Here is a 23,124-nt window from a genome sequence, read left to right on the forward strand (position 1 = left end):
TTTTGGTGAATGTCCTTTATTATGTTATTGAAGTTTCACACTAGTGCTAGTTTTGTTAAGAGTTTTTATTATGAAAAGATGTTGAATCTTGTCTAAAACTTTTCCTGCAAATATTGAGAGGATCATATTATTTTTCTTCTTTATTCTGTTTACATAGTGAATTATATTGTTTGATTTTTGAATGCTGAGCTAGCCTTGCATTCCTAGAATAAGCCACACTTTATCATGGGTTATTATCTCTTTTATATATTGCTGGAATTAATTTAGCATTATATTGAGGAGTTTTCTTGGCTATGTTTATTAGGGATATAGGTCCACAGTTTTCTTGCAATATTTTTTTCCAGATTTTGGTATTAGGGCAATTCTGGCGTTATAAAATGAATTAGGAATTGCTTTCCCTTATCCTATTTTCTGGATGAGATTGTGTAGAAATGGTATTATATCTTTCTTAAATGCTTGGAAGAATTCATTAGTAAACTCAGAATGCAGGAAGGATCGTTATATGAAATCAATCATATTTCTAAGTGTTGGCAATGAATAACTAGAATTCAAAGTTTAAACAACAGTGGTATTTGCAATAGCACCTCACATATATACTTAGACATAAAGTATATCCAAAGAAACTAATGAAGAGTATGTATACTAAAAGCTATAAGACATGGATAAAAGAAATCAGTAAGATATAAAAGGATAAAGAGAGATCAATGTTCATGAATTGGAAAATTGAATGTTAAGGCATCATTTTTCCTCAAATTTACCCATAGATTCAACACAATTCCCATCAAAATCACAACAGAATTTTTTTGTAGATAGTGTTAAGTTTATTTTAAAATTTATATCAAAAAGAAAAAGAGTCAGAATAACCAATACAATTTTTAAAAAGAACAAATGGAGAGTACTCTTACAGACTGACATCAAAGCTATGAAGTTGTACCAATCAAATGTTACTGGTGAACGTATACACACACAAATCAATAGACTAGAAAAGGAAGTCTAGAAATAGAATGAAAGACATATGGTAAATTAGTTTTGACTTAGTTACAAAGGCAATTTAAAGGAGAAAGGACATTTTTCTTTTTTTTACCAAATGATGCTTGGAACAATTGAGAAAACATTTATTAAGAAATGGACCCCTACCAAAACTTTTACTTTATTAATACTGTTGAGATTGGTATTTTTTTTTAACGTGAGCTTCCAGAGCTCAACAAAACTCCACAAAAGGATTGTTCATCAAATTAATTATTGGTTAACTTAATTTTATTTGCCAAAATAAGCTGCATGTTCTCCTATTATTTGCTTAGAACGGGTTGAACAGGTTGTAGAAAACTTCTGTGGATCCAGGATAATTCAGGAAAGTATGTGTAATTCAGTGCATTAGAGTATGTACCTTATTTATGATACATGTAAATCCTAATTTACTATCTGCTAGAGGACACACAAAAAATCCTTCAGCTAGCAAATTGAGTACAAAGAGCCATTTGTTATGTGTCAGCTTCTTTATGTGAAGAAACGAATGGCAGCTATTTATTCAGGCAACTTCTTTGTGAGCAGCGAGTGGAGGAAACATCACCGGTCTGGCTCTGCAGCCTCTGTATGGATGTCATCTTTTCAGATGCTGTTGGCAGGAACTGGACGTCTCTGCTTTTACAAAAGAACAGGTAGGTCCCTCTGGGAAAGAGTCTTGCCCTCAGCTGGTAGGAAAACAATGCCATGAAATTCAGCCGTCATCTGGGTCTTCATTTTAAGGTACCCCAATCACCACTATATTCTCGTTAGAGCCCTTCACAAACAAACATATTTATTTTAACAAATTAACTAGATAGGCTCACATAACGGTTTTTCTTTAATAAACTCTCCATAAAGTGCAGTCTCTCAACCTTGACCTCACTGACACTTTGTGCATTGTAGGCTAACATCACCCTGACTTCAACCCACTTGGTGTCAGGAGCATCCTTTCCAATTATGACAATCAAATGGGGACAACTGTAACTGCACAACAATGAAAAAACCTCCAATTGCCAAGTGTCCTTGCAGGAGTATTCCCCACAGCAAACCACTGCCTTAAAGCATCACTGATATTTACCAGGTAATAGTATAGCAGGCGCAATTCATTTTGTGATTATTTCATATTAATAAATTATTTCATAATGTATTACCTGATTAGTAGTTGTCTAAAACATGGTACTAAAAAGGACTATTACAGTTTTTACAGATTAGAGAAGGGATATTTTTAATTAATCATGTCTGCCATGGGCCCAGGAGGAAAAATCATGGGCTTTTCTGTGTAAATATTGACTCCCAGCTAGAAGTTTTAGGCTAAAGAAAGTGACAGAAGCCTATGTATTTTTTTTCAAAATTTTAACATTGGTAAGTGTTGATTTATGAAACAATATTGTCTGTTCACTATTTTAGAGAAATTTGAAGTTCCTTTTGTCCTTTTTTTTTTAATCTTTCAATGAACTTTTATTGGCCTTCTGCCCTGCCAAGGGATGCCCCACTTCTGCTGCCTTTAACGTCTCAGAACTTTGGCGTCATTGACCTCAGACACCACTGTGCCGCCCACAGTCCTGCGAGTTGTGGTGTTTTGGATGGTTTGTACGGGGGGGGGGGGGGGGGGGGGGGGGCTCTTGTCCAGGGCATCAACAAGATTGACGTCCTCCCCTTCTTCCAGTAGGCTGCAGTAGGTGGCAATGTCAGCCTCCAGCTCAACCTTGATGTTCAGCAGGGCCTCATACCCCTGGGCCTGGCGTCGTCCCTCTGCCCAGGTCTGGGCCAGCTCTGACTCCAGGTGCAGCAGGATCCCATTGAGCCATCCCATCTGCATGGCATAGCATGTCTCTACCTCCCTTGGGCTGTCCTCCAAACTGGCCTTCAGATTCCTCATCGAGTCCAGGTGGATCTCCAATGACTGGACCGTACGTCTCAGTTCTGTGAGTGTCATCTCAGCAGCGCCTATCTCAGCGGTCTGCAAGGTGACCACTGTGGAGCTCTCTTCAATCTGATGGGACCAGTACTTGTCCAGTTCCTCTTGGTTCTTCCAAGCCAGCTCATCATACTGGGCCCGGATGTCTGCCATGATTTTGCTGAGGTCCTGAGATTTGAGGGCATCCAACTCCACAGTCAACCCAGAACTGGCAATCCGGTTTTGTAGACCATTTACTTCCTCCTCATGGTTCTTCTTCATGAAAAGCAGCTCCTCCTTGAGAGCCTCGATCTCTGTCTCCAGCTGCAGCCAAGTGATATTAGTGTCATCGATGACCTTTCGGAGCCCATTGATGTCATTCTCTACAGACTGGTGCATGGCCAACTCCATCTCATACTTGACTCTGAAGTCATCAGCAGCAAGATGGGTATTGTCAATCTAGAGAACGATGTGGGCATTGTTTACAGAATTTGCAAAGATCTGAGCCCTCGGGTCCTCAATGGTTTTGAAATAATACCCCCAGTCTCTAACCTGGGGTCCCTTCTTCTCTAAGTGTTTCCAGATTTTGATCTCCCGTTTCTGACTATCAGCCTCCAGGCTTCTCACCCTCTCCAGGTAGGAAGCCAGGTGGTCATTCAGGCATTGCATAGTCTCCTTCTCACTCTGGATGCCCCCTATGCCCACCAGATTCCTGGCCATCCCTGCAGCTAGGCCCCCAGATCCCCACCTGCCCCGCACACTGGTGGAGTGGGACACCGAGATCTGGGAGCACGAGCCCCCCAGCACCTGCATAGACACTGGCCGTGCTGCTGGCCGGTCAGACCCAGGAGCTGGGCGACTGCAGAGAGCCCAGGGTCCGGCAGCTTGTGGAAAAGCTGGAGTGTGTGCTGTTCAGGGGAGAAGGTGAGAAGCCGAGACTCAGGTTGAAGCTGCCTGTACTTTTTCAATTTTGTCATTTTGATAAGTTCCCCCCCCACCAGAGATGAAAATAATTATTAAAGAAGAATTGTTTAGCTTTAGCCATTACAATTGAACTGACATAGCATCCTAGGTTTTAGTAGCACTGGCTGGCTAGTTAGTTCAGTTGATTAGGGTGTGGTGTTCTGGAGCTCAGATCTCCATACAATGTCTTTCTCTTTTATAAAGCTCTGGGAGATTTAAATACTTTGAGAATTGTCTTCTTTCTTTAGGTATGCTAGTGGTTAGATGCACAAATGTTTGAGATAAACTTGGACTTGAACTTTAAGTGACCATCTACAATATACAGTTACATGATCAAAATCTTAAACCCTCTGGATTCTAACTTCTTCATCTATGAAGTTGGAGTAGTTGTTATGTAAGTGATACATTATGTACCATACTCCTGTACATTATAGCTACTCTAATAGTGGTAAACTAATACTATATTTTGGAATGTCTTTGCACATTTTTTTTACCTGGAGAATTCCAATCCCTCCTTCAAGTCAAGTTCAAAAGTTACATTAATGTTTCTCAATTTTAGTGCTGCTTTCCTCACAAGATTATGAATAGGAGCTTATCTTTTAAAGATTAGCATAGATGTCAAGAAAGCAAGCAATCAATAGACATTGGCTTCTTAGATTTGTCTCTACATTTTTGCCTCAAACAATAGGCAGTGAAGCTAGTGGAAAAATAATAATAATGAATATTTTATACATTTTATAGCTCAAAAATATTTTATAACCCAATTATGACAGCCAACACTTATTATTACCCATGCAAAATTCTTTAATGCATTATTTTATTTAATTCTCATGGAATAACTAAGATGGTATGGTTATTATCCCCTTTTTACAGTGAAAGAAACAGCCTTACTGAGGTGAAATGATGTGCTCAACGTTATAAAGCTGCATGTTGGAATTTCAAATTCCAGTTTGTCGCGAGCCAAAGCTCATTCATGTTCATCACCCTACAACCCACTTGGGAAATAGTTCTCAGGATTAACTCCACTTTGCAGATGATGAAAGTGTGTCACGGAGATGGTTATGTAATTCTTTGATACAAATGTCCCCATTCTAAAACCATTGCCATCTACAAACAATAAACCAACTCAGTCTTTCTTTTAACTTTTTTAAAGTGATTTTTAGTGTTCCTGTAAGGCTTACAATATATATCTCAACTCATCAAAATCTACTTCAAATTGATAGTACCTTAATTATAGTAAGATATAGAAATTTTATTCCAGTTAACACTATTGTCTACCTTTATATAGCTTTCAAATAAAAATCACTTCTCAGCTTTTGTTTGTTGTTTCAGGTTTCACAAGGCAGATCATAAAAATTATAAAATGTGTTTTTCACCTCTGTATTTGAATTGCCCTTTGAATTTGTTTTCTGCCTGTGAAAGCAGAATAATGGCCCTCAAATATGTCTATGCCACAACCTCAAACGCAGAGAATATGTTACCTTACTTGGAAAAGGGACTTTGCAGATATGATTAAGGTTAAGGACCTCGAGATGGGGCACTTAATCTGGAATACTCAGGTGGTCACCATCCAATCACATGAGTCCTTAAAAGTGGCGACACTTTCCTAGTTGCAGAAAACCAAGGAGATGGCAGAAAGAAAAAGAAAAATATAAATATATGTCCTAATTGGTCATAATTGCTATTATAATGACTAGAAAAAGCTACACTATGACTTTCCAAACAGTCAGAAATGTGATGAAAATTATTACAAAAAAAGAGCTGTCATTTTTTCTTTAGAATAGAAAAAATATAAAGGTAAAACTTTATGTAGTCTGCAAATATTAATTCAAACTCAATATAATTAAGATATATTTTTTTGTACAATAGCTTAATGTATTAAGATATTTTAATTATCAGTAAAAAAAACCCAAACAATACCTGCAAGGATAGTGAGAGTAGAGTTTGTGGGAAGTTCCTCATTTATAAATGTATTTCTATGTTAACTTGGCATGAGTATTTGCATTTTATAGAAAGATTTTTCTCAAAAACAAATCACAATACCAAAAACATATTTGTTATGGTGTTTTTGACATAATGGCTAGTATTGGTGCACTGTTTGGGACCCTGAGATTGTGCGTGTGTGTTTTTCATACACAATTACTAAAACACATCCTCTATGTTATCCTGTGATGTTTTTTGTCTTCTTTCACATGTGATTGTGAATTTTTTTTATTTTTGAATTTAAAACTGAGTAGAAGCATTTTGCTTCACCCAATTATCAACAGAAATACAGGGGAAGAAACTATTCTTCCTTCTTCGGGGCAATACATGTACATTATGTCTAGTTCAGGATGCTGGACTCTGCTGCCCCGACGACAAGAGTTTGTTAGAGTACTCGCCACCCAACACCATGGGTTTTCGAGTCTACTACGTTGAAGTCTGAATAGGAAAATGAAAGATACAAGTGTAGTCCGAAAATATTTGAAAAGTGAAAGGGAAAAGTAGATAGAAAACCAGATACATCCATTTTCAAAACAGTTATAAGGCAGAATGCAGTTGTTGAAATTATGGCATTTGGATAACAACTGCTTGGGTTCTGAGTCTCAGGCAGCTATAATAGCCTGGGATGGTCAGAGAGATTATGCTTTTAAACTTTACCATTCTACATACCACAAAACTGAGTCCCTATCTTCATGAACTTAAAAACAAACACAACTCTAGGGACTAACAGCCATGTTAACAACTTGTTCGAATGCAACTGGGATCCTCAGGAATCCTTATGACAGATAGGATTTAATAGTGAGTCATTCTTGATCATGGAACCTACTCAACAAAACAAACAAGCAAAATATAACCAGAGACACCAAAATAAAGAACAAACTGACAGTAACCAGAGGTGGGGGGAAGGGAATAATGGGAGAAAAAGGGGAAAGGTCATCAAGGAACATGGATAAAGGACATATGGACAAAGCCAAAGGGGGGTAGGGTCAAGGGTGGGAGGCAGGGATGGGTGGGGCAGGGGGGAGTAGTGGGGGAAAAATGGAGATAACTGTACTTGAACAACAATAAAATAAATAAATAAATAAGATTTTAAAATAAGAAAAATAGTGAGTCATTCATGAGGGTCTTTAGAATAAGCCTGAATGCACAGTTTTCTAATAAAAGAAGGCACTTTCCTTACTTTTCCACCCGAAACTCATCCTTAAAGACTTGGGTATAAAAATCACTTCCTTTGTGTAGGAGGAAACATGTGGGCTTGGAACCAGAAAAGGAAGGTTGTGAGTCACTACTTACTAGCCTTATGTTTTTGACAAATGTTGTAAGTTTCCTAGGCTGACATACCAAGTATCACCAACTGGGTGGCTTAGTACAAGGTAAAGTTTTTGTCTCACAGTTCTGGATGCTAGAAGTCCTCAATGGCAGGGCCATGATCCCCTGAAACCTCTAGGGAAAGCTTCCCTCGCCTATTTCTAGCTTCTAGGGGTTTAACAGCAATCTCTGGCATTCCTTTTCTTATAAATGCATCACTCCAATCCTCCACCTTTATATGGCTTTCTCCATGTGTGGCTTTCCTCTGTCCATGCCAGTCTCTGTGTGCAAACTTCCCCTTTTATAAGGGTATCAGTCACAGTGAATTAGGGCTCACCCTGACAGTCTACTTTACATTTGATTGCCTCAGTAAAGACATTTTTCTAAATAAGGTCACATTCTGAGGTCCTTGAAATTAGGACTCTAACGTATCTTTTGGGAAGGACATGATTCAAGCCAAACTCCAACTTAATTTCCCTACACTTCAGTTTCTTCATCTGTAAAATGCAATAATACTGTCTGCAGTATTAATGAGAACAGTAAAAGAAATAAGCTATGGAAAACCAACTAGCATATCAGCTGGTGTATCACAGGTGTTCAAACACATATTTTCACTTTCCATTTACATTTCTCCCAGATATTTATATCTCCTTGGTATTCACACAAAATGTGTTGCAATTTCCTTTCCATTTATTACATTATATTCAACCTGCATATCTATTTGTCTCTCTGGTTTGCTACTATTTGGGGGATCAAAGACTGTTGCAGTAATTTTTAGATGCCCAATGTATACATTAGCTTACTCATTACGTATTTACTGATTAAAAAGAAGGAGGAATGAGCAAATGAATGGATAGATTAAAAAATGCCTAGACTTTACCAAAAATATTCCCTTTAAACCTCAATTTCTCTTAGTGGTTCAGAGTTCAGGTAGTACTAGAAGTAACCTAAGGAATATACATATTTTGCTTTGTTATTTATTTTTTTTATATTCTTGTTCTTGTCACTTGATAGTTTCCTAGTTATCTGATTGTGAGCTTTAGATCTTTTCATTCCTCTACAAACTTGGATTTTTTTTTCATTTTTTAAAATTGTTGTTCAAGTACAGTTGTCTGCATACCCCTGACACTACTCCCCACCCCACACCTCAATGTTCATAGCAGCACAATTTACAATAGCCAAATGCTGGATGCAACCTAATTGCCCATCAGTAAATGAGTGGATCGAAAAACTGGTACCTTTACACAATGGAATACAACCCAGCAGAAATAAAGAAGGAGCTTCTACCCTTTGCAACAGCATGGATGGAACTGGAGAGTGTTATGCAAATGAAATAATCCAGGCGATGAAAGACAAATACCATATGATCTCACTGTTAAGTGGAACCTAATCAACAAAACAAACAAGCAAGCAAACTTGGATTTTTAAAATCCCAGTGGTATCCACTACAATTTCCCAAGATCCTTTTAGAGTCTATGTCAAAATAATTCATTGTTCTCTCAGGTTATGTCATCTTCAACAACACAACATTCTGCAGTGGGATAAAGTGTGAGGAGAAATCTCACTACTAAAGATGCTGGTTAAAATTGAGACATCTATCAATCACAGTTAAGTGTTTTCTCACTCTCTGAGATGGTGGAGATATGGAACGAATTTACCTTTAGCAATAAAAATTATTTCTTCTCATGTACTATATTTGGAAGACAAATTTAGTAGCTTCAGTGATTTATTTATGAGAGAAAAAGCTGAATAGTATTCTAATAGAATTTTTAAACATATCCATATTTTTGAATAATTCTGCCCTCAAGTAATGACAGAGGAAATGGACTGACTTATAACCTAAGATTGCTTTATAATAATGACCTGCATTTTATAACCAAGCCTCATTTAGGGACAAAAACAACTTATTCATGATACTGGATGAGCCTGAAAAGATGTATTATCCTGAATATAAATCTTAAGAGGTGAAAAACCTATCCTGTTTCTATATAAAGGGGCCTAAAACAATCTCAGCTTCAGTTTTTGAAAAACAATCTGAAAAACCACCTTGACTCCACATTTCTCTTTCCAAATAAATAAGGTAAAGAAAAGGTTTGATCAGCTGATTTACCTGCATTTTTTAAAGCAATATCGTTGTTTTTTAGTTCCACAAAGATTTTTTGTCCAGTTCACTAAACTTTGAGTTTGATGCACAAACAAAGCTGATCCTCCCAACTACTATTTAATAAACCAAAAAAAAAAAAAAGATATATTTGGGGAAAACAAATTAGTTATGGAGACTGTTTTCCCATATTAATTCATTTTTCATTTTGGAGATGTCTCCCATGTATGCAAACAACTCTGCGAGGAATTATTTATGGGTGCCTAGGTTATGTGAAGAATGAAGTGGAGCCAGGAAGTTAGACACAGCCCACACCTTAGACAGATGCAGCCGTGAATATAGAACTACACACATTATAGTGGGTTAAGAGTCATATACAGTGATATGCAGGTAAATGTACAACAACTCGCTCTCTGAAAAATAAAAATCCCTGAGACTCAATCATCTGTTGATTTCCATGGCATGACCACTCCCTCCATTGCCAATTTCAAACTATCAGCATGAAGTTGCTGAACACGGAGTTAGGAAGAGATACACACAACTGGCTCTTATGAGTTGGTCTGAACAAAATAGAACACTCCACTGCTTGGAGATAAATTTGTAGAGTGAATGATTATTTTGCCAGATATAAATTAAAACATCTATGTGAATTTTTAACATAGAAAATCCTATACCCCCAAGAGAATGCCAAAGTACTATTTTGAATATGTATATTGGCATAGTCATCCTCATACTACTGATGTTATTACGACGCAGTAACGACTTTCTCTATAGACCTCATATCAATTACAACAAACTACTATTAGATTACATTAAATATTATAGTATATCTAGTATGTATTAGACACCATGCTCTAAGCAGGTGATTCTGAGATGAGTAGAGTGTTGCACCTGCCCTCACATTCTAGAGAGGGCCACTAACTAGATAATTCTAGTAGGTAATGGGACACATCATAAGATGGAGGAAAGCACCTGTCTTCTGGGACTTAGAAAGGATGTTTAGCCCTGTCTGCTTCAGGCTGGCTTGTAGGGAAACTGGGGCTTCCAGAGCCACTTTATGAAACACTATTCTTTTCCAGTCATTCCAGTATTGCCTACCATGCCTGACCCCCATACCAGAAGTGATCTCTGAAGAGTTCACTTGAAGGTGAAGCATGTCCATGATTTGGGGAGGATGGTAAACAGAGGCTGAAAATTAGAAGTTTTAGAAAAGATATAAGATCTTCAATGGAATGTAAAGCCATTTGGTGGTGATAGGGAATGGAGAGCCCATGTGATTAATGACTGCCACGTGTAAGCTTGGTCACCTCATTTTCCCTTTTTAAAAAAATTTTTATTACACTTAAAAAAATTATTTTATTGTTATTCAATTACAGTTGTCTGCATTTTCCCCCCACCCCTCCCCCCTGCCCCATCCAAACCCACCTCCCTCCCTTGCTTCCACCCTCCTCCTTGGTTTTGTCCTTGTGTCCTTTATAGCACTTCCTTTTTTATTATCAGTGAAATAAAAGGTTTTGGCTGGCTAATCACAAAAAAGGAGCTATTGTTTATTGTGTGACTTCAATGTTTTTAGGTCTTTTCACATGTATTAATTCACTTAATTCTCACAACAGACCTATAAGATGATATCTTTTTTCCCCCTCTTTTATTAAAAAAAAAATTGAGATGATTTTTAAGCTACATAAAATCCCAAAGTTAAGAAGAGCCAGAGGTAGAATTCCAACCTTATTCTTCCTGACTCTAATCTCTTTGAAATGTCCTGTGGTAGCCCCAAGCCTTAATGTTCTTTGATCTCTGAGCAATCTTGGAAAGTTCCCTTACCTGCTACATTGGCAAGTAGCAAAGCCAGGGAAAATGAAGGATCCAGGCTATGCCCTTTCAAGAATATCATCATTTTGAATGAGCTCTGAAATGGCAGGGAATTTGCCGTCAAGTCTTCACACTGACTTGTCGGCAATATTCCCCAATTTACTAATTAGAAAGGAGGCCCACTTTTCCTTAGTCTGTGACAATGATCATTTGCCTAATTGCTCTCAACAGAGATCTTCCCACAGCTGCTGATATTTTCTTTTCATCCCTTTTGGGTGTTTATTTTTAATTACTTAACATTTTTGAAGCCATCTCAAACCTAGGGTTAAATAAGCCAGCTGAATGTTTCAGCTTTGTTCCCCTACTTTCCATGCAGAGAGCCCACATGAATTCCATAGTGAGCCATGACTCTTTATCAATACAACTCTGTTATTCCACAGGCTGACCCTACTTCTGGGAGTGGGACTAGCCTGTGTCTCTTTTCTTACATGTCAAAATTCTCCTTATTCTTTATGATTTAAACAGTCCTCTGAGAAGTTCCCAACGTATCCCTCATCCTAACTCTTTTATAGCCCTCCTCCCATTGTATTACATGCTGCTTTTCTCTTTTGCTTATAAAGCAGAGTTTTTATTAATCAGTTTCTCCCTTGAATTTGGTGCAATTCTGGTAGAACCTAACGTGGAAGAGTTTCTGTCTGTGGTCAGGATACCTATGGTTAAATCTTGCCTCTGCTACTTAGTGCTGTGAGGCCTTTGGAAAAAATTTCTTAATTTCTCTCAGCCTTATTTATTCATCTGTAAAGAGCAGGAAATAAGACAACTTACCTCAAAAGGTTTTTTGTGAGAATTCAATAGAAAAGGTCTATGTGAATTGTTTGGAACATTTTCTGAAGCATACTGAGAGTTCAACTAATGTTATCACAGGTATGAAAAAATGTAGGTTTACAGTTGTAATACAAATAAATAATAAAATAAATTAATAATAATACAAGAACAAACTGTGTTTCACATACTCATAACTGTAAACCTACTTTTGCTCACTTCTGTATTATATCCTCAAATGCTGAATGAAGAATAAAGAAATAAATGTATTTATTCATTCAGAAAATGTTTCTTGCAGTTTACTGTATTCCAGACACACTTCTAAGGCATGGAAAAGCAGCCTTGAGCAGTCTCTGCCCCTCTCTGATTTTATGGAGCTCGCATTCTCCTAAAGAGAGACAGACACTAGACAAAATTAAATCTAGTATGCGATGTATGGAAATAAATCATAGGAAGGGAATAGAAAATAGCGAAGAAAGTGTTTATTTTTATTGATTGATTTATTTTTAGGGGTGGCCACTAGGTCATGACCAGACTTACGCCCCTGAATGAAGAAAGGGAAACACCTATATCTCTAACTGGGGGAAGAGCAAATGCAAAGGCCTTGAGTCTAGAGGGTTTCTGACATCCTCAGAGAGGCACAAATAAGTAGAAGGGGAGTGATGGGAGGGAAGTTTAGATGGGGAATGTTAGGAGGAGAGAATGAGCGTGGTAGTGGGACAGACCTTTAGGGCTTACTGGCCAGGTGAGAACTATGGATTTTACTGTGAGTGAGATGGAAAGTCATTTCAGAGTTCAGAATGAGATTACAATTATGACATGAATTGATGATGCTTCAACTGAAAATAAAAAATAATTGAGGAGAGAGGAAGCTTCAAATTGACAGCCAAGTATCTAGTAGCCAACTGATGAAAAGAATCCTTTAAAAAAGAGAAAGTTCATACAAATAAAAAAAATAGGGTGAAGAATCGAAAAACGAGATATTAAAAGTAAAGTAAACTGACCTTGTGAAAAGAAAATAAGACAAAGGCACCGTGACCTGTGCAAGACTTTGAGTATGTGTATGCAAGTCTGGCCTGGGTCTAACGATCAGGCTTTCACTACCTCTAAAAACTTTGATCATTTATTTTCTTCTTGAAGCCCCCACTGTGAAATATTTCATTCACCAAAAATAATTTATAAGGAATTCATGCTGCCATATATTATTCACTAAAGCCATAATTAACCATCAATCTTAACTTCTAATTGGTGAAAGCAAACCAACGTCGTCCGCTCCCAAAGTCATTATTCTAGCCGAGAGCAAATGGACCTCTGATTTTCATCAATCTGGCCAAGCACCATATGCTATCTCTTGGGTTATTTTAAATACTGGAAATAACTTTCATACTTTCGTTACTTCTTTAATGAAATCCTAGGAGTCCATGGACCATAAGTTTGAGACTAAATACTCATGTAAACTTGTAAATATAAAGTGCGTCTTACGTAATGCACTATATGTGCATTAAATTGTAGTATGTATACTTTCAAGGGATCAGCATTCAACTCACTACAGAATAGATACACACACGTGCACATATATATACATACATATATATGTATGTCTATGAAAAATGAAATTGGATTGGAGAGTTATCAGGCTGCATCATCTGTTAAATATCTAGGATTATTATGTTACTATAAAAGACTCTATAAATGAAAGCCCTTTTTATCCAAAGAGCACTGTCATTTTTTATTGGTATATAATTATGCAACCAAATCACGAATGTATCATACATCTGCATCCCATCAGAAGATACAGGCCTACCGTGTTTATGTTTTACCTGTTGATCTTTAAAAAATGTGTAGGGAAGAAACATGTTATCTGTGCAGATAAATCATCTCAGTGAGAGGAAGATTATGAGATCGGGAAGAATGGGAAAATAAAGCTTGGGCACATGTTCCCAAAGATAAGGCAATATTTATTTATGAGGGGACTAAAAGCAGGAGCTTGCCAGAGAGCCGAAGACATGCCCATAAGAACGAAGAGTATAATTTATGAAAGAGGTTGGGATTTCCTGAAGGATTTTCTTAGGGACATCTGACTCTGAGTGCAGGGCTCTTCCTACATCTCTCAAAACTGCATTCCAAGCGAGGAAAAACATACACATTCAAATCTTTTTTTTTTTTTTTTTCGGGAAACAAAAAAAAGGTGGCAAAGAGTGGAAGAAACAAAGAGCAAGATCTAAAAAACTTTAAAAATATATTAAAAATCCTTGAAGTACCCTTAAATCTACTTGATAAATAAGAGAGTAGAAATTGAATTATATTGGCCCTCCATGTTTGGTAAATAGGACTTAATTTTTAACCATCTCTCTAAGGCAGATAAAATGACTGGCATGTATTTACAAGTAAAATCAGAGGCATTTATGGTTACTGGCTTGTTAATTTTAGCTTCTTTTGCCTCTGCCATTGGAGAGTTTTCAGTATTGGGTGATGTTCGTGAAAGACAATACACAGAGCAGCTGAAACAAGAGTGTCTCTCAAGGGACTTTTCTAGGAGGTGGGACATACTTTATTACTTTACTAGCTATCCTCAAATTATGAGTATATTTATACACAAGTCCAATAGTTATTTTGAAGGGATTATCTCACTAGATAGTTCTTGAGGACATAAGCATGATAGAAGTAATGCTTTTCATCTTAGAAAAAAGATGTTTTTAAAGCCCTACATTATTTTTGTTTGTTCTCCTTTTACTATCTAGGCAGAGGCAAACCTACATTCCTATAAGAAATAGATGTAGGTAAGTTTTAGAGAAATAATATGCTACAATATTGGAAATTACGTGTGTTAAAAAGTAAGCACAGTCATGACGTAATGAAGATAACAGCTGCCTTGGAGTTGGGAAACAGGGCATAGTACACTTTGAGCTTTGTTGTATATTAGCTATGTGACCTTGTGCAGAGAACTTAATCTCACTTAATTATCATCTTTCTCCATTAAAAATTGGGTGACTCAGCACGGAGTAGTTAGAGAGATTACAACACACTGCCAGGTTTGAAAGTGGTAAGGAAGTCACACCAGATTAGGCTAAGGTAGGAGATAATCTGTTATTATTATTAATAAAAAGAAATAGTAAGTAATTCCAGGTGCTCATTACAATTTTGAACACCTATAATGGCCAGTAAGAATCTTTATTTTGTTTGGCTGTTTTTGAAATTTAAGAGTTACTTTGAATATTTGACGTAGTTTGGCTAATGTGTAAAGAATACTGGCTTGGAAGCAGAAGCCAGAGTTTAAGTTCTAGCTGGTCCATTTTTCTAGCTGTGGGAGTTTGCAGGGGTTATTTGGCTTCTCTGTGCCACATTGTCTTCATCTGTATAATGGGATGTTTATGCAAATTAAGAAAGTACATGTAAAGTACTGAGAGGCTTGTCAGGCATATAGTGCTAACCCCATTAGTATTAGGTGATAGGGGTCATTGGAGAGTTAGGCTGACAGGCTGTGTAACAGCCAGGAGGTAACAGCTGGTTTCCTTCCAGCCTCCCACCAAAGCCCCACAGGAACCTCCTCCAGCTCTCCATGCTCCCAGTCTGGCTCTGTTCAGACCTGTTACTGGCCAGACACAGGGACATAAAAAGAGACTGGGAGCAAGACTGAGAGAGAAGCCTAGGAGAGGGAATGGTGGGCACAGAACAAGGGCTATTGCCTCCTGACACAATAGACTTTAGAAGGCAGAGGGCTGGGCCACATCTCGAGGTCTGACTGCGAGAGCTCTCTTACCACTAATGATCTGTATGCTTTTAAAGCCTCTCTTTGCAGCTGTTTTTATTCATCTGTATATTTTACATTATTATAATTACATGGAGCAGTTGACAAGGTTTTATCATTTACAAGGGAGAAGAGCAACATAACTTAAGAACAAAGACCTAGAGCTTTGGAAACAAGAGGATATGGGTTAAATCCCAGCTCTGTCATTTACTACCTTTGTAACCTGGGAAGTTCACCTAACTTCTCTGTGTCAGTGTCCAAATATGAAGACTGGTAATTAAGACATGTTTTTCATAGGATTATAAAAGACTTAAATAAAAATTTATTTACACCTAGACATAGTTACAATACCTCATAGCAGAAAGTCAAGCAGGGGTGGCGCTCATAGATATCAGCTTTAAAAATAGCTTGAGTGCTATCTCTGTTGTGTGTGGTCCATGCCATTTGCACAGGATTCCACCACGACTGCAAATACTATTATGTGACTAAAAACAAAAGACAATCATAGTGCAAGTGCAGTATAAAGGGATGTCACAAAATACATACAGAAAATATGTACTAAAATACTAACTGGTTATCAAAATGAGATAAGACTCAGGGCAATGTTTCATATTTACCCATTTCCATATTTTATCATTTTCTGCAAATACTATATTTAATATCTGAGCAAATAACATGAGCAAATAGAAATAACCGTGGGTAGAGTGCCACGTGAACACTGCCTGCAGTAGAGCGCTATTCGGAATAGAATAAACCTGCTGCTCCCTGCCATCTGAAAACCACAACAGGGAATATTGCTCCTGAGAAGCCTAGGAGTGCATGACAGCTTTTTGAAAATAATAGTCATAATTCATCATCTCTTAGTACACGATAAGAGAGAAAACAAAGTATTAGACTCTCTTCTAGTAATATGAATACATGTCATCTCAGGTCTGGTCAGTAGTGAATGGATCCTTACGTCCACCCTGCCGTAGTCTCTTTCTTCGGCAAGTCACCTTTCCCAGATAGCCCCCCCAACCCAGGTCAGGTGACTACTTTCCTGTGAACTTGAAAATGATTGCCCAAAGCACAAAAAATGAGAAGCTAATTTTTGGCCTCTTTTTCAAAAGTAGTATGGCCTTAAGTTCCAGTTTTAGCTTCTTGTCCTATTACACCTTTTAGTACTATCTGTTATGTTCTAGGTATATTGGAAAACAATCCTCAAACCTTTTGGTTACTCTCTTCCTCTGATTGGCATGCATAATTATTCCGTCATTATTTGCCCATGAATATCCTTTTCATATCTCCGATTAACCTGTCACCAAAGAGTAGATTTTAAAAGATTGGTCAGATGTCAGGATGTCCACTTAACGGATTGCATAACAAAAAGTGAGGTCACCCAAATCCACGGGGCTACCTTTTCTCTCCACTCTCCAAGGAAGCCCATCAACTGTGCTTTCTTTGTTGCTTTCTTTCGTACATAGGAACTCTCATCACTTTGAACTTAACAGCCAGTTATTGGTAAGATTTGGACTTTGAGGTAGAAAGCTTTGCTTGAGAATATTGAATCCAATTTACATGTTCCGATCCAGGTTTTCCAAAAAGTTTCATTGGCAGTTATAAGCACTAGCCAGACTAAAATTAAAGTGGAACTTTGATTTCTCATTTGTCATTGTTCATTGAGCATATAATTGCTTGGAAGCCTCAAGAAAAAATAGATAATTTATAAGACATGGTTCTAGCAATCCTGGGTTCCTCTGGCCAAATACGATTTAATAGCAATTTAAAACTCCTCTGATATTTACCCTTAACATATTAGCAAAGTTGGCATCTTGTTCATGCTCATCTATTTCCTTCCCCAATGGGGCTGGTGTGTGAGGTAAACTGGTCCCAAGGCATGCTCACCTTTTCCTTTCTTTTTTACCTGCACTACCATGTAGCTGAATGGCTAGACTGACCTGCCATCCTTAATTCCTCTGACTTTTTACACACTTTGATTTTTCTCTTCACTCCACATCTTATATTTCTTTAGAAAGGGGTCCCCCATCCCCCCTACCCCTACCTGATGCACATGTAAACACACACATACTCTACTGCAGTCCCCAGCTCCTTTCCTTCAAGGCAGAATTATAACTTAGAGTTTTCTTTTTGTTTGTGTGATGTTTCTCAGTCCTCCCCACTGGACACAGGCGAAGGCAGAGGGTGTGTTTATCTTACTCACCTCTGTACCCACAGTTCCCACAGCAGTGCCTCACACCGAAAACGAGAAAATAATGATAAATACATTCCCACCTGCTATCAGGTGCCCAGAACCCTGGAGTGGGCAGGCCAAGCTTTTCAATAACAGTTATTTTGAGGTCAAAAAAGATTTTTCCTGCTCTTTGTTTTTCTTTTCCCTCTAGAAAAGGTGGGGGTATTTCATTCTTTTTTTAAGTTGTGGCACAATGTAACATAAAATTTACCATTTTAATCATTTTAAATGAAAACTCTAGGGGCATTAATGACATCTACAAGGTTGTACAACCACCAATCACTATCTCCAAAGCCTTTTTACTCCAAACAGAAACACTTTACCCACTGAACAATAACTTCCCATCCCACCTTTCCTCAGGCCCCGGTACCCTCTAACCTACTTTCTGCCTCTGTTAATATACCTATTGTAGATATTTCATATCAGCAGAATCATAAAATATCTGACACTTTGTGTCTACCTTATTTACCTTAGCATAATGTTTTTGAGATTCATCCATGTTGCAACATGGATCAGAACTTCATCTTTTACGGCTCAGTGATATTCCACTGTATAGAAATACCGCATTGGGTTTATCCACTCGTGTAGCTATTATAAAATACTGCTTTTATAAATAGTGGTGTACATGTACCCTTTTTAGTCCCTCTTTTCAATACTTTTGGGTGTGTACCTACAGGTGGAATTCTGGAGTCACATGGTAACTCTATGTTTAACTTTCGGAGGTACTGCCAAATTGTTGCCATGGCAGCTACACTGTTTTACATTCTTGTGGGTGTAGCTGAGATTGGCTTTTCCTTCAACTGCGATTGTGAAGAGGGGATTAATTAAACAAAAGCTTAAACCAATTCCTCATAAACATGTCTAAAATTGTGAAACAGACAAAGAGAAACATTAGCACCTATGCCATTTGCATCAATGGCTGTTAACACAAAAAACATGACAAACCAGCAGAGACCATTTCAAGCAAAAACACAACTGAAATAGCTACATGGATGCACATAAATATATAACCATATAAATGGGCTCTACACTCTAAACCATAAAATGCATAACATATTTTATTTCCATTTCAAGTAAAAGTCCTAAACTCCCATGTAAGCTGAAATATGTGAAAGATTTGGGATTTCTAGGCGCTGTCCTTTTTCGTAGCTGTGGAATGGGGAAAGAGAAATTCAAAGTCCTCCTGACTCCTGCGGATTAAATCTTATACTGGAATAAGCACATATCCTAAAACAACAAGTAAACACCTCATATCATATTTGGAACAAAAAGGGTCCTTTGTAAATAGAAACATATTTTTTTCCTAGTCACTTCTTGAATTTTCCATATGACTCACCTGCCCTCAGAAAGATAAAAAAGATTAAAATCCACCATATGGAGTCTAATAACAATGAAAATGGTCTGGCCCCCATTGTGTGCACAGCTCAGCTCCAGGCACTGAGATAACTAACTGCCTGGACTCCTGGAGTCCTAAGGGGGAAAAAAATTAGCAAGTCCTTTGTCTACACAGCACCGTAACTATATAGCTTGTGTGGGTGTCTGTATCTTTATCTTTATTTATTTTCCTATTTTGTGTTTCTTGTTCATTTCCCACTGAAAAAAAATAATGAAATAAGCCAGATGCAATTAAAACAAATTTGAAAGCATGTAGATTTTTTGAACTCAAAGGTAAAGCTTTCCTCACTGTTGGAATGCTGTAAAGTTTTCTGTCCCTATGATTGGCAGGGTGGTTAGTGCATTCGTATATCAACAGGGCTTTCTTTAGTCCAGGTAGCATACTGTACTTTAAAAAGTAGTGAGGTTCAGACCCTTAGTTTCTCCTGGTTCTACTTCTAACAAGCTGTGTGGCGTTCAATGAGCTACCAAATCTACCTGGGTTGTGCTTCCTCGTTTGTACATTGAGCAGGTCGAACTAGATTATTGGTTTACACATTGTGCCATCTCAGAGGTTAAAATTAGATGTGAGGAACTGGTGAATTTGTGGGGCTCTGGGTTCCTTATACACACAATGATTTTACCTGTATTTTTTCATGCTTTTGGGGTCTGTGCACAATTTTGTTTTGGGAGAAGAAAAAAAGTCTCCTGTTGGAGATAGTGGTGGGGAACCTACAAATATGCATTATTTAGTAACCATAAATTCCTTGTTATTTCAGTTAAACTTTGTTTATTTTCTCGATATACACCAGCTACAGGGGCAGCACCTACCAGCTGGGCTACGGGATGAGGTGCTGGTGAGGTTCAAAGGAGGACGTGCCAACTTCCGAAAGGGGCCACAGTGAAGAAGGGGAAAGTCCCCAAAAGTTGAGACTGTGAAGCACAAGTCACAATTCTATGCTTCACTAGATTTTTTTGCATTGATACATATTAAACTATATATTTGTTAGATATAAAGAAAGTAATAATAATCCTTTACTGACAATTCACTGTCAATAAACAAATGCAAGTTTATTATTTTCAAAAAGGGTCTGACTCACCCTAAGAAACTTCTTTCCTCCATCCTATTTCATAGAAATAACTTTAGGCTGGAAGTCAATATTCTCTGATTCTGATCATGGGTTCTTAAGCTGACCCCACTACTGTCAAAGGCTGGCATTTGCCCTCTAAGTATTTGTCCTATGTTTCTATACATTGTCATATAATCCTTTGAACTGAAAACATCCATATTGTTCATTTCTCCAACATCTTGCTTAACATGAAATCCTTTCCATAGTATTGCTGACAGATTATAGCTAAATGCAGCACAAACAATTCTAGCTATAGGAAAGATATTATGTTATTAAACAGATCAACTTGTTAAAAAAACAAAAAAGCAAAGAACACATGATAAATTGCCCTTCCATGTGGTTTTTATTATCTTAAGACACAGGCTAAGCTTTATCCATTGATCTCATCATCCACATGCCAGACCTTTAAATGTGAGATGCAGGCTGGCATGTCCCTAGGGTTGCCTCTATGGGCACACGACCTGGGAGAGGGACCCAGAAGGCAGCACCCTTGGTTTACCCCTTCACTGTCACTGGCCTCTTAGTTTTAATAACTTTTGAACAATGCTCTTACATCCCCATTTTGCAATGGGCCCTGCACGTTATATAGTCAGTTCTATATATTCTGTTAAATCATGTATTCTCAAGGTTAAAAATTCTAGTTCCATACACACAATTATGTATATTTAGTTAGCTTGTGTTCTTAAGTCTGTGAATGACCCTGTTAGCAGATGGTACCCAGAATTAAGCATAGTCACCTAGGTGTGGTCTGATCAGTGAGGAAATCAGAGGCATAATTATGTCCTATGGTGATTATCTCCTGTGCCTCCCCTTCAGACCCAGTCCCTATAATTCTCTGGTCTACTCTGAGCCCAAGAAGGCTAACACTGAGGACAGCAACTGGGATCCCTTCTTGCCTGGCTTCCAGCTGGGTTTGATTAATGATTGGAAATAGAAATGAGGGGCACAGAAGAGAGCACTCAGGATGTTTTCCCTCCTCCATTCTTATCTCAAAGCTGTACCACTAATAGAATCTGCATCCATCACTGACTAGAGTTCCCACTGGTTAGCCCCTTTTCCATAATTCCACGTCTTATTAGGCTTAAAATACAATTTCTCTCCTTGTTCCATCAGTTCTATATGAGTTCGGTCTAGAAGGTATCCAGCCATGTAATATAACAAATAAAGACATTTATTGAAGAAGATTCAAGATACAAGAAACATTGTACATAGGACAATGAGGTCTCAGCCTCCTTCAAAGTAGGTACCTTGAAACCTCACATTTCTCTCAGTATCTCTCCCACTGTTAAAAACACTCTGCAAAATCCTTTGTTGGAATCACCATCAGCTGCCCTGTCATATTTTCCTGAATCTCATCCACAGTCTGAAATTCCATCCCTTTCAAAGGTGATTTTAGTTTTGGGAAAAGCCAGAAGTCACCGAGTGTCAAATATGGGCTGCAGGGGGTCTGAGTCACCTGGATGATTTGATGTTTCACCAAAAAATTCTGCATGAGACGTGATGCATGAGCGCAGGCCTTGTCAGTGATGAAGCTGCCAATCACCAATTGCCCATAGTTGTGGCTGTTTTCATCATATTGTATCTATCAACCAAGGAAGAACCCTGAGGTAGTACTCCTTATTAATTGTTTGGCCTGGAGGGGTGGACTCATGATGGACTACACCTTCCCATTCAAAAACAAAGTCAACAAGGTCTTGATCTTGCTGTGACTTTGTCACACCTCCTTCAGGTGTGGAGAACCAGATGACTTCCATTGGAAAGACTGGGCCTTTGTTTCCGGATCATAGCTGTAGAGCCATGATTCATTCGGGGTTATCACCTCCTTGAGGAAATTTGCTTCATTGGTAGTGGTTTGAATCAAGTTAGCAACTGCGGCACGATGGTCCTTTTGCTCTGGTACAGAAGCTATGGAACAAATTTTGCCATGACATGTTTCATGTCAAGATCCTGTGTCAGAATTTTGGACGCAGTAGTTTTTGGGATCCCCAGATCAGTTCTCTCACTGCTGCTCACTAATCTTTGTTTATTGCAGCCCATACACATTCAACATTCTCAGGTGTTTTGCTTGTTGCAGGTCTTCCAGAATGTGGATCACTTTCCACTGATCCTTGACCATCTTTGAAGCTTTGTGCCACACTCACTGCATAGTCCCCGAAAGCCTTCAGCATCATCCAAATAGTTTCCATGGAGGAGTGTTCAAGCCTAATGCAAAATTTGATACGGATCTGTTGCTCTACTTGCTCAGTCATTTTGAATATGACAACCACACAGTACAAATGCTCACTCAAGGGCATCTACCGCCCCCACTGACTAGTATAATGAAGTCATCATTGTTCAGGCATAGGCATTCCAGTCCACTCTCCTTGCCTGCTAGGTTACATCGATGTCATGCAAACCATTCTTGTTATATTAACAATGGCTGGACTTTTTCTGGAGAGTCCTCACTGTACGTCCAGTATTCTTCCAAGTGCTGGGGACATAGTAGTGGTCAACCTCATAAAATTTGCTATCCTAATGGAACCTACATTCTTGTGAGGAGTGACAGATAATAAACCAGAGGACTTTGAGCAGCTAAATGACATGCTGACAACTTAGAAGGATCACTCCAGCAGCTGTAAGGAGAATACACTGCCAGAAGCTAGAGGCAGAAACAGGGAGAACAATTAGAATAATCCAGGTGAAAGGTCATGGCAGTTCAGACCAAGGCAGTGGCAGTGGGGATGCTAGAGCTAATCCTGGACCTCGGCATGCATC

General features: G+C 38.2%; 1 protein-coding gene and 1 pseudogene across 2 annotated transcripts in view; both read right to left on the reverse strand.

The window, feature by feature from the left end:
• The window catches only part of GRM5 (glutamate metabotropic receptor 5), a 440,621-nt gene that overhangs the window by 297,841 nt on the left and 119,656 nt on the right, over nt 1–23,124 (reverse strand). The window lies entirely within an intron of this gene.
• Nucleotides 2,510–22,556, reverse strand: LOC112315863 (keratin, type I cytoskeletal 18 pseudogene; annotated as a pseudogene).

The sequence above is a fragment of the Desmodus rotundus genome, chromosome 5, assembly GCF_022682495.2.
Source record: "Desmodus rotundus isolate HL8 chromosome 5, HLdesRot8A.1, whole genome shotgun sequence".
Taxonomy (NCBI): Eukaryota; Metazoa; Chordata; class Mammalia; order Chiroptera; family Phyllostomidae; genus Desmodus; species Desmodus rotundus.